The sequence below is a fragment of the Sapajus apella genome, unplaced genomic scaffold, assembly GCF_009761245.1.
Source record: "Sapajus apella isolate SASKATOON/1434 unplaced genomic scaffold, GSC_monkey_1.0 scaffold23, whole genome shotgun sequence".
Classification (NCBI taxonomy): domain Eukaryota; kingdom Metazoa; phylum Chordata; class Mammalia; order Primates; family Cebidae; genus Sapajus; species Sapajus apella.
In genome coordinates, this window is record NW_022436963.1 from 1006002 (window position 1) to 1014243 (window position 8242).

The window sequence follows — 8242 nt, forward strand, 5'->3', positions numbered from 1 at the left end:
GGGGGGGGGGGGGAAGAAGAAATCATGGTTTAAGAGCCCAAATTTTAGGATGCTGTATTGTTCTGGCTGAGGGTGATTATATGCTTTGGGTTTTACTATTATTTGTTTTTCTTGAGACAGAGTTTTGCTCTCATTTCCCAGGCTGGAGTACAGTGGCGCAATCTCGGCTCATGGCAACTTCTACCTCCTGGTTTCAAGCTACTCTCCTTCCTCAGCCTCCTGAGTAGCTGGGATTACAGGCACCCGCCACCACTAATTTTTTTTTCTTTTAAGACAAATCGTAAGCTAATTTTTTTTTTTTTTTGTATTTTTAGTAAAGACAGGATTTTGCCATGTTGGCCAGGCTGGTCTCAAACTACTGACCTCGGGTGATCTACCTGCCTCGGCCTCCCAAAGTGCGGGAATTACAGGTGTAAGCCACTGAGCCCCGCCCATCTCCTACCATTCTCTTTTTTTTTGAGAGAATTTTGCTCTTGTTGCCCAGGCTGGAGTGCAGTGGTGTGATCTCGGCTCACTGCAACCTCAGTCTTCCAGGTTCAAGCCATTTTCCTGCCTCAGCCTCCCAAGTAGCTGTGATTACAGGCATTCGCCACCATGCCTGTAATTAATATTTTAAAAATATTTTTAGTAGAGATAGGGTTTCTCCATGTTGGTCAGGTTGGTCTCAAACTCCTGGCCTCAGGTGATCCCCCTCCCACCCGTGGCCTCCCAAAGTGCTGGGATTACAGGCGTGAGCCACCACGCCCGGCCTTCCTATGTTCTTATACACAGGCTACATACACCACCTTCTAACCCAAGCATGTATTTTTCTTTTTTTGTTGTTGTTTTTTCTTAGTAGAGACGGAGTTTCACCATGTTGGTCAGGCTGGTCTCGAACTCCTGGCCTTGTGATCTGCCTGCCTTGGCCTCTCAAAGTGAAGGGATTACAGGCGTGAGCCACCGTGCCCGGCAGCATGCATTTTTCTAAACTGCTGTGAACTGTGCTACTGACCAATCAGACTTGCAGATTTGTCTAAAATAAGGGCACATAATTTCTCTACAAAGTTTCTACTTGCCAAACTCCGTTAATGTAAGAAACATATCCTTTTTATTCACCATTGTCAGACAAGCACAGGCACATGCACACAGAGTGGTGGGCTCAAATAAACTGTTGAAAAAACAAATTTCTAGAAGCAAAGAAACATTACATAACCAATTTGTGGCACGAAGGTTTTAAAAAGAAAATGGTTTCACAATATATTGACTGCGCATCATAGTCAATCAGCTGTGTACCATACTGATGAGGCTACCCCTTAGGATATTTTAGTAGAAGAATTCGGGCCGGGCGCGGTGGCTCAAGCCTGTAATCCCAGCACTTTGGGAGGCCAAGGCGGGTGGATCACGAGGTCAAGAGATCGAGACCATCCTGGTCAACATGGTGAAACCCCGTCTCTACTAAAAATACAAAAAATTAGCTGGGCATGGCGGCGCATGCCTGTAATCCCAGCTACTCAGGAGGCTGAGGCAGGAGAATTGCCTGAACCCAGGAGGCGGAGGTTGCGGTGAGCCGAGATCGCACCATTGCACTCCAGCCTGAGTAACATGAGTGAAACTCCATCTCAAAAAAAAATAAAAAAAAAAAAAAAGAAAGAATTCGGCCAGGTGCAGTGGCTCATGCCTGTAACCCTAGAACTTTGGGAGGCCGAGGCAGGTGGATCACTTGAGGCCAGGAGTTCAAGGCCAGCCTGACCAACCTGGCGAAACCCCGTTTCTACTAAAGATACAAAACTTAGCAAGGCGTGGCAGCTCACACCTGTAATCCAAGCTATTCTGGACGCCGCAGTGAGAGAATCAGTTAAACTCGGGAGTCAGAGGTTGCATTGAGACAAGATGGCACCACTGTACTCCAGCCTGGGCAACAGAGTGAGACACCAACTCAAAACGGGAAAACAAAATTAAAAATAAATAAAACCCCAAAACTGTTTCAGTGCCAATTAGTAGAAACCTATCCTATCTAACAACTCCAAGTTCACCCACAACCAGGACTGTGTCTCGCACAGAGGAAACACCATTAAACATTTGGGAAATAGAGCCAGGCACAATGGCTCACACCTGCAATCCTAGCACTTTGGGAGGCCAAGTCAGGCGGATCGCCTAAGATCAGGAGTTTGAGACCAGCCAAGCCAACATGGCAAAACCCCGTCTCTACAAAAAGACAAAAATAAAATTAGCCAGGCGTGGTAATGGGCGCCTGTAATCCCAGCCACTCAGGAGGCTGAGGCAGGAGAATCATTTGAACACAAGAGGCAGAGGTTGCAGTGAGCAAAGAAAACGTCACTGCACTACAGCCTGGACAACAAGAGGAAAACTCTGTCTCAAAAAATATAAAAAAATTTAAAAATAAGGAAATGAAGTTGAAAACATAAAGCTGTTTATTTTGTTTACTGGCTGCATGGGAAATTCCCGGTGAAAGAGCCAAACTATCATCCATCCATCTGTCCATAATGAACTTGAGCCTGGTATAGGTTGAGTACTGCTTATCCAAAATGCTTGGGCCTGGAAGTGTTTCAGATCTCAGAATTTCTTCAGACTTTGGAATATCTGCATTATATTTGCCGGTTCAGTATCCCAAATCCAAAAATTCTAAGCCTAAAATGCTCCACTAGGCATTTCCTTTGAATGCCACGTCAGCACCCAAAAAGGATTCTGAAGCATTTCAGATGCTCAAACTGTCCTGCCATTATTTGGCTACCCTGATCAAGTGGCTGCCAAGGGTTGCTGTTAGTTCAAGAGCTTTCCCTGCTATAGCAGTAAGGGCACTTGGAGATCAAGAGCAGCAGGCGTAACGCACATGGCGGCAAGCAATGAAGAAAATCTTCAACTGACTGCCAAGTAAAAAACCACTTCAAATTTAAGTTCCTTGGGGACAGAGAGGTAAGGAACACTCTGTGAGGTAACATACCTTCAAGTTCCCTAAATAAGAGCGTGAAATCATGTTTTTAAATACTATTCATATCCGAGTCACGGCACCAAAAAAATAAAAAAATATATATTATAAGGTTATTATAAATATTATATTCCAATTAATATTTTAATTGTTTATTATTAAGTTAATATTATAAATATTATAAGGTTAACCTTCAATGGTTACAGACAATCAGGATTTGACTTTGTTTGATCTAATTTTCAACTTATGTCTCCTCTAAGACAGTGCTCGTCTGGCAAGGCTGACAGAGAAGAATGAACCATTAGGTTGCCCCCAGTGAGCTGGCTAAGAATTTATATGTGCTTATTGTAAACCTTATTGTAGGATTTTACTTTTACCAAGTATACATATTTCTTAAAACAAAAAATCTAGGTCAGATGCAGTGGCTTACACCTGTAATCCCAACACTTTGTGAGAACTGAGCTCAGGAGCTGAAGACCAGCCTGGACAACATGGCAAAACCTCATCTCTATAAAAAATAAATAAATTAGGCCAAGCACGGTGGCTCATGCCTGTAAATCTAGCATTTTGGGAGGCCAAGATGGGCAGACTGCCTGAGGTCAGGAGTTTGAGACCAGCCTGACCAACAAGGTGAAACCCCATCTCTATTAAAAATACAAAAATTAGCCAGGTGTGATGGCAGGTGCCTGTAATCCCAGCTACTTGGGAGGCCGAGACAGAATAATCACTTGAATCAGGAGGCAGAGCTTGCAGTGAGCCAAGATCATACCATTATACTCCACACTAGGTGACAAGAGAATTTGTCTCAAAAATAAATGAATGAATAAATAGAGCCAGGAGCTGTGGCTACACCTGTAATCCCAGCACTCTGGGAGGCCGAAGTGGGTGGATCACCTGAGGTCAGGAGTTCAAGACCAGCCTGGCCAACATAGTGAAACCCCATTTCTACTAAAAATACAAAAAAATTAGCTGGGCGTGGTGGCAGGCACCTGTAATCCCAGCTACTTGGGAGGCTGACGCAGGAGAATCACTTGAACCTGGGAGGCGGACGTTGCAGAGAGCCAAGATCGTGCCACTGCATTCAAGCATGGGCGACAGAGCTAGAATCTGTCAGGGGGTAGGGGGAAGGCTGGGCTCAGTGGCTCATCCCTGTAATCCCAGCACTTCAGGAGGCTGAGGTAGACGAATCATGAGGTCAAGAGATCGAGCCCATCCTGGACAACATGGTGAAACCCTGTCTCTACTAAAAATACAAAAATTAGCCGGGCAGGGTGGCACATGCCTGCGGTCCCAGCTATTTGAGAGGCTGAGGCAGGAGAATTGCTCAAACCTAGGAGGTGGAGGTTGCAGTGAGCCAAAATTACACTACTGCACTCCAGCCTGGCGACAGAGTGAGAGTCTGATTCAAACACACACACACACACACACACACACACACACACACACACACACAGCCAGGTGCAGTGACTCACACCTGTAATTCCAACACTTTGGGACGCCAAGGCAGGTGGATCTTGAGGTCAGGAGATAGAGACCATCCTGGCCAACATGATGAAACCCCTTATCTACTAAAAATACACAAATTAGCTGGGCATGGGCCGGGCATGGTGGCTCACGCCTGTAATCCCAACATTTTGGAAGGCCGAGGTGGGCAGATTGCCTGAGGCTGAGTTTCAGACCAGCCTGCCCAACATGGTGAAACCCTGTCTCTAGTAAAAATATAAAAATTTGCCAGGTGTAGTGGTGGGCGCCTGTAATCCCAGCTACTTGGAAGGCTGAGATAGGAGCTTCGCTTGAACTTGGGAGGCAGAGGTTGCAGCGTGCCAAGCTCAGGCCACTGCACTCCAGCCTGAGCAACAAGAGCAAAACCCCATCTCAAAAAAATAAATAAATAAATAAACCAAAACCAAAGTTAGTTGAAGGGCTTCTTGTGTAGCACTTGAGCTAAGTGCTTCTCTCTCGCTGAACTCTCAAAGAGCTCCCTTACTATTCCCTTTCTACAGAAGAAAAAACTGCATCGCAAAGGGGTCATATTACAGTCAAGGGTCTCAGGCCATCAAGTGTCAGAGCTAGTATTTAACTGTCAGTCTCTCCAGAATCCATGCTCTTAAATAAGATACTCTATTGCCTTCCCTTCCTTCCTCCCTTTCTTCCCTTCCTCCCTTCCTTTTCCCCTTCCTTCTCCCTTCCCTCCCTCCCTCCTTCCTTCCATGAGATGGCCTTTTGCTCTGTCACAGACTGAAATACAGCGATCTCAGATCACAGCAACCTCCGCCTCCCAAGTTTGAGCGATTCTCCTGCTTCAGCCTCCTGAGTAGCTGGGATTACAGGCGCTGGGTACCACACTCAGCTAATTTTTGAATTTTTAGTAGAGACCAAATTTCACTGTATTGGCCAGACTGGTTTCGAACTCCTGGCCTCAGGTGATCCACCCACCTTAAGCCTCCCAAAGTGCTGGGATGACAGGCTTGAGCCACCGCACACATCCTGCCTTCCTTTTCTGAACTTAACATCTTCAAAAGATAAACAGAGTTTCACTATGAATAACTGGGAAAGTTAAACAAGAGATTTCATCCAGAAAAGAACTTTTCCACACACATACACCCTGTGAACAAGGTTATTTTCAACAAAGTTGCCATAGCAAATAAAATTATCTTGTAGAAAAAAGCATTAACAAAGTGTTACAACATTAAATATCTATCTTAAATGTACTTCCTTAACCTCTGAAAGCCTATATCCCCAACAACAAACAGTTACAAAAAGGTACCCTGGTAGTAGAACATGTGATCTCTAGATCCACAGAAAAGACACCAGAGAATCACAACTCATCTGCAACATAGAGTAGGATACCAGAGCCATGAGAATACAGTAAAATACAAATGTGCAGATAACAAAAGTTAGAATGTTCAACCATGTACCTGAAGTCAAAAGAAGCAATTTTTTTAAATAATGGAATTGAGTCCTTGTGATTTAGAGCAGCTATAAGCTTCAGAGGTTAAAAATCTTGGCCAGGAGCAGTAGCTCACAACCATAATCCCCAGCACTCTAGGGAGGCTGAGGCAGGTGGATCGCCTAAGGTCAGGAGTTTTGAGACCAGCCTGGCCAACATGGTAAAACTCCGTCTCTACTAATATACAAATATTAGCTTGGGCCCCTGTAATAGAGCTACTCAAGAAGTTAAGCCACAAGAATTGCTTGAACTCAGAAGGCGGAGGTTGCAGTGAGTTGGCACTCCAGCCTGGGAGACAGAGTTAAAAAAAAAAAAAAAAAAAAAGATGCACAATCAAGTAACATTGGAAAATGTGATGAAAAATGTAACTTTTTAAATAATAAGCTTGAAAGAGAAAGTGTGCATAGCTGGTACATATCAAATAAATGCTTCTGACCTCAAAATTGCAGCCTCTCAGCCACAGTTCACCAAATACACACAACAGAATTGACACAGAGTTGTTATTAAGAACCCCTCATTTTCAAAAAGGTGATAAGGGCCAGCCCAGAGGCCAAGATGGGAGAATTACATGAGGTTAGGAGTTCAAGACCAGCCTGGCCAACATGGTGAAACCCTGTCTCTATTAAAATCACAAAAATTAGCCAGGCATGATGGCACACGCCCATAATCCCAGCTACATGGGAGGCTGAGGCAGGAAAACTGCCTTAACACAAGAGACGGAGGATGCAGTGAGCTGAGATCTCAACACTACACTGCAGCCTGGGCGAGAGTGACCACTGCTTCAAAAAAAATGAAACAAAGAAGTGATACAAGCAGATAATAGAGGGAAAAAAATCTCCACCTCTCCATCTACTCTTCTGCATGCTGCGCAGAAAATACACAACAAGGATTCGTATCATGTTATTAATTAAATTTCAAAATTTCTTTCTTTTCTTTTTTTTTTTTTTTTTGAGACGGAGTTTCACTCATGTTACCCAGGCTGGAGTGCAATGGCGCGATCTCGGCTCACCGCAACCTCCGCCTCCTGGGTTCAGGCAATTCTCCTGCCTCAGCCTCCTGAGTAGCTGGGATTACAGGCACGTGCCACCATGCCCAGCTAATTTTTTGTATTTTTAGTAGAGACGGGGTTTCACCATGTTGACCAGGATGGTCTCGATCTCTTGACCTCGTGATCCACCCGCCTCGGCCTCCCAAAGTGCTGGGATTACAGGCTTGAGCCACCGCGCCTGGCCTCTTTTTTTTTTTTAAAGATTTTTTTTTAACTACAGAACGCTTCACGAATCTGTGTCATCCTTTTGCAGGGGCCATGCTAATCTTCTCTGAATCGTTCCAATTTTAGTATATGTGCTGCCGAAGCGAGCACAAATTTCAAAACTGCATGGGCTGGACACAGCGGCTCAAACCTATAAACAAGGCACTGTGGGAAGCTGAGGCAAGAGGACTGTTTGACCCCAAGAGCCTGGGCAACATGGAGAGACCCTATGGCTACAATTTAAAAAAAAAAAAAAAAAAAGGCTAAGCACAGTGGCTGACAACTGTAATCCCAGCACTTTGGGAGGCCAAGGCAGGAGGATCAACTGATGTCAGCAGTTCGAGATCAGCCTGACCAACATGCGAAACCCTATCTTTACAAAAAATACAAAATTTGGCCAGGTGCAGTGGCTCTCACCTGTAATCCCACCAATTTGGGAAGCCAAGGCAGGTGGATCACGAGGTCAGGAGATCAAGACCATCCAGGCTAATACAGTAAAACCTCCACCTCTACTAAAAGTACAAAAAATTCGCAGGGCATGGTGGTACATGCCTGTAGTCCCAGCTACTCAGGAGGCTGAGACAGAAGAATTGCTTGAACACAGGAGGCAGGGGCTGCAGTGAGCACAGGTTGCACCACCACACTCCAGCCTGGGAGACAAAGCAACACTCCCATCTCCTGGGCCGGTGGGGCGGGGGGTGGTGGGGCAGGAATAGCTGGACATGCTGGTCTGCACCTGTAGTGCCAGCTACTTGAGAGGCTGTCACAGGTACACTGCTTAAGCCCAGGAATTCGAGGTTGTGGTAAGCCATAATCATACCACTGTACTCTAGCCTGGGTGACAGAATGAGACCCTGTCTCTAAATAAGTTAAATTTTGAAAAAAACCTCCGGAACCAGTCAAGGTGGCATAAGCCTGTGATCTCAAGCTCTCAGCTACTTCGGAGGCTGAGGTGAGAAGATCACCTAAGCCCAGCAGTTCAAGGCTGTAAGTGTGCTATGAGTCAGCCTTCCAACCTGGACAACATAGCAAGACCTCCATCTCTAAATACACACACACACACACACACACACACACACACACACACACACACACACACACACACACACACACA

At 45.3% G+C, this 8242-nt stretch overlaps 1 protein-coding gene and 1 non-coding gene across 2 annotated transcripts in view; both read right to left on the reverse strand.

Moving 5' to 3' along the window:
* The window catches only part of RHOA (ras homolog family member A), a 52298-nt gene that overhangs the window by 37410 nt on the left and 6646 nt on the right, over window positions 1–8242 (reverse strand). The gene's annotated exons all lie outside the window — the stretch shown is intronic.
* Window positions 7135–7239, reverse strand: LOC116559638. Its single transcript, XR_004272544.1, has one exon. It is a non-coding gene; the product is annotated as a U6 spliceosomal RNA (small nuclear RNA).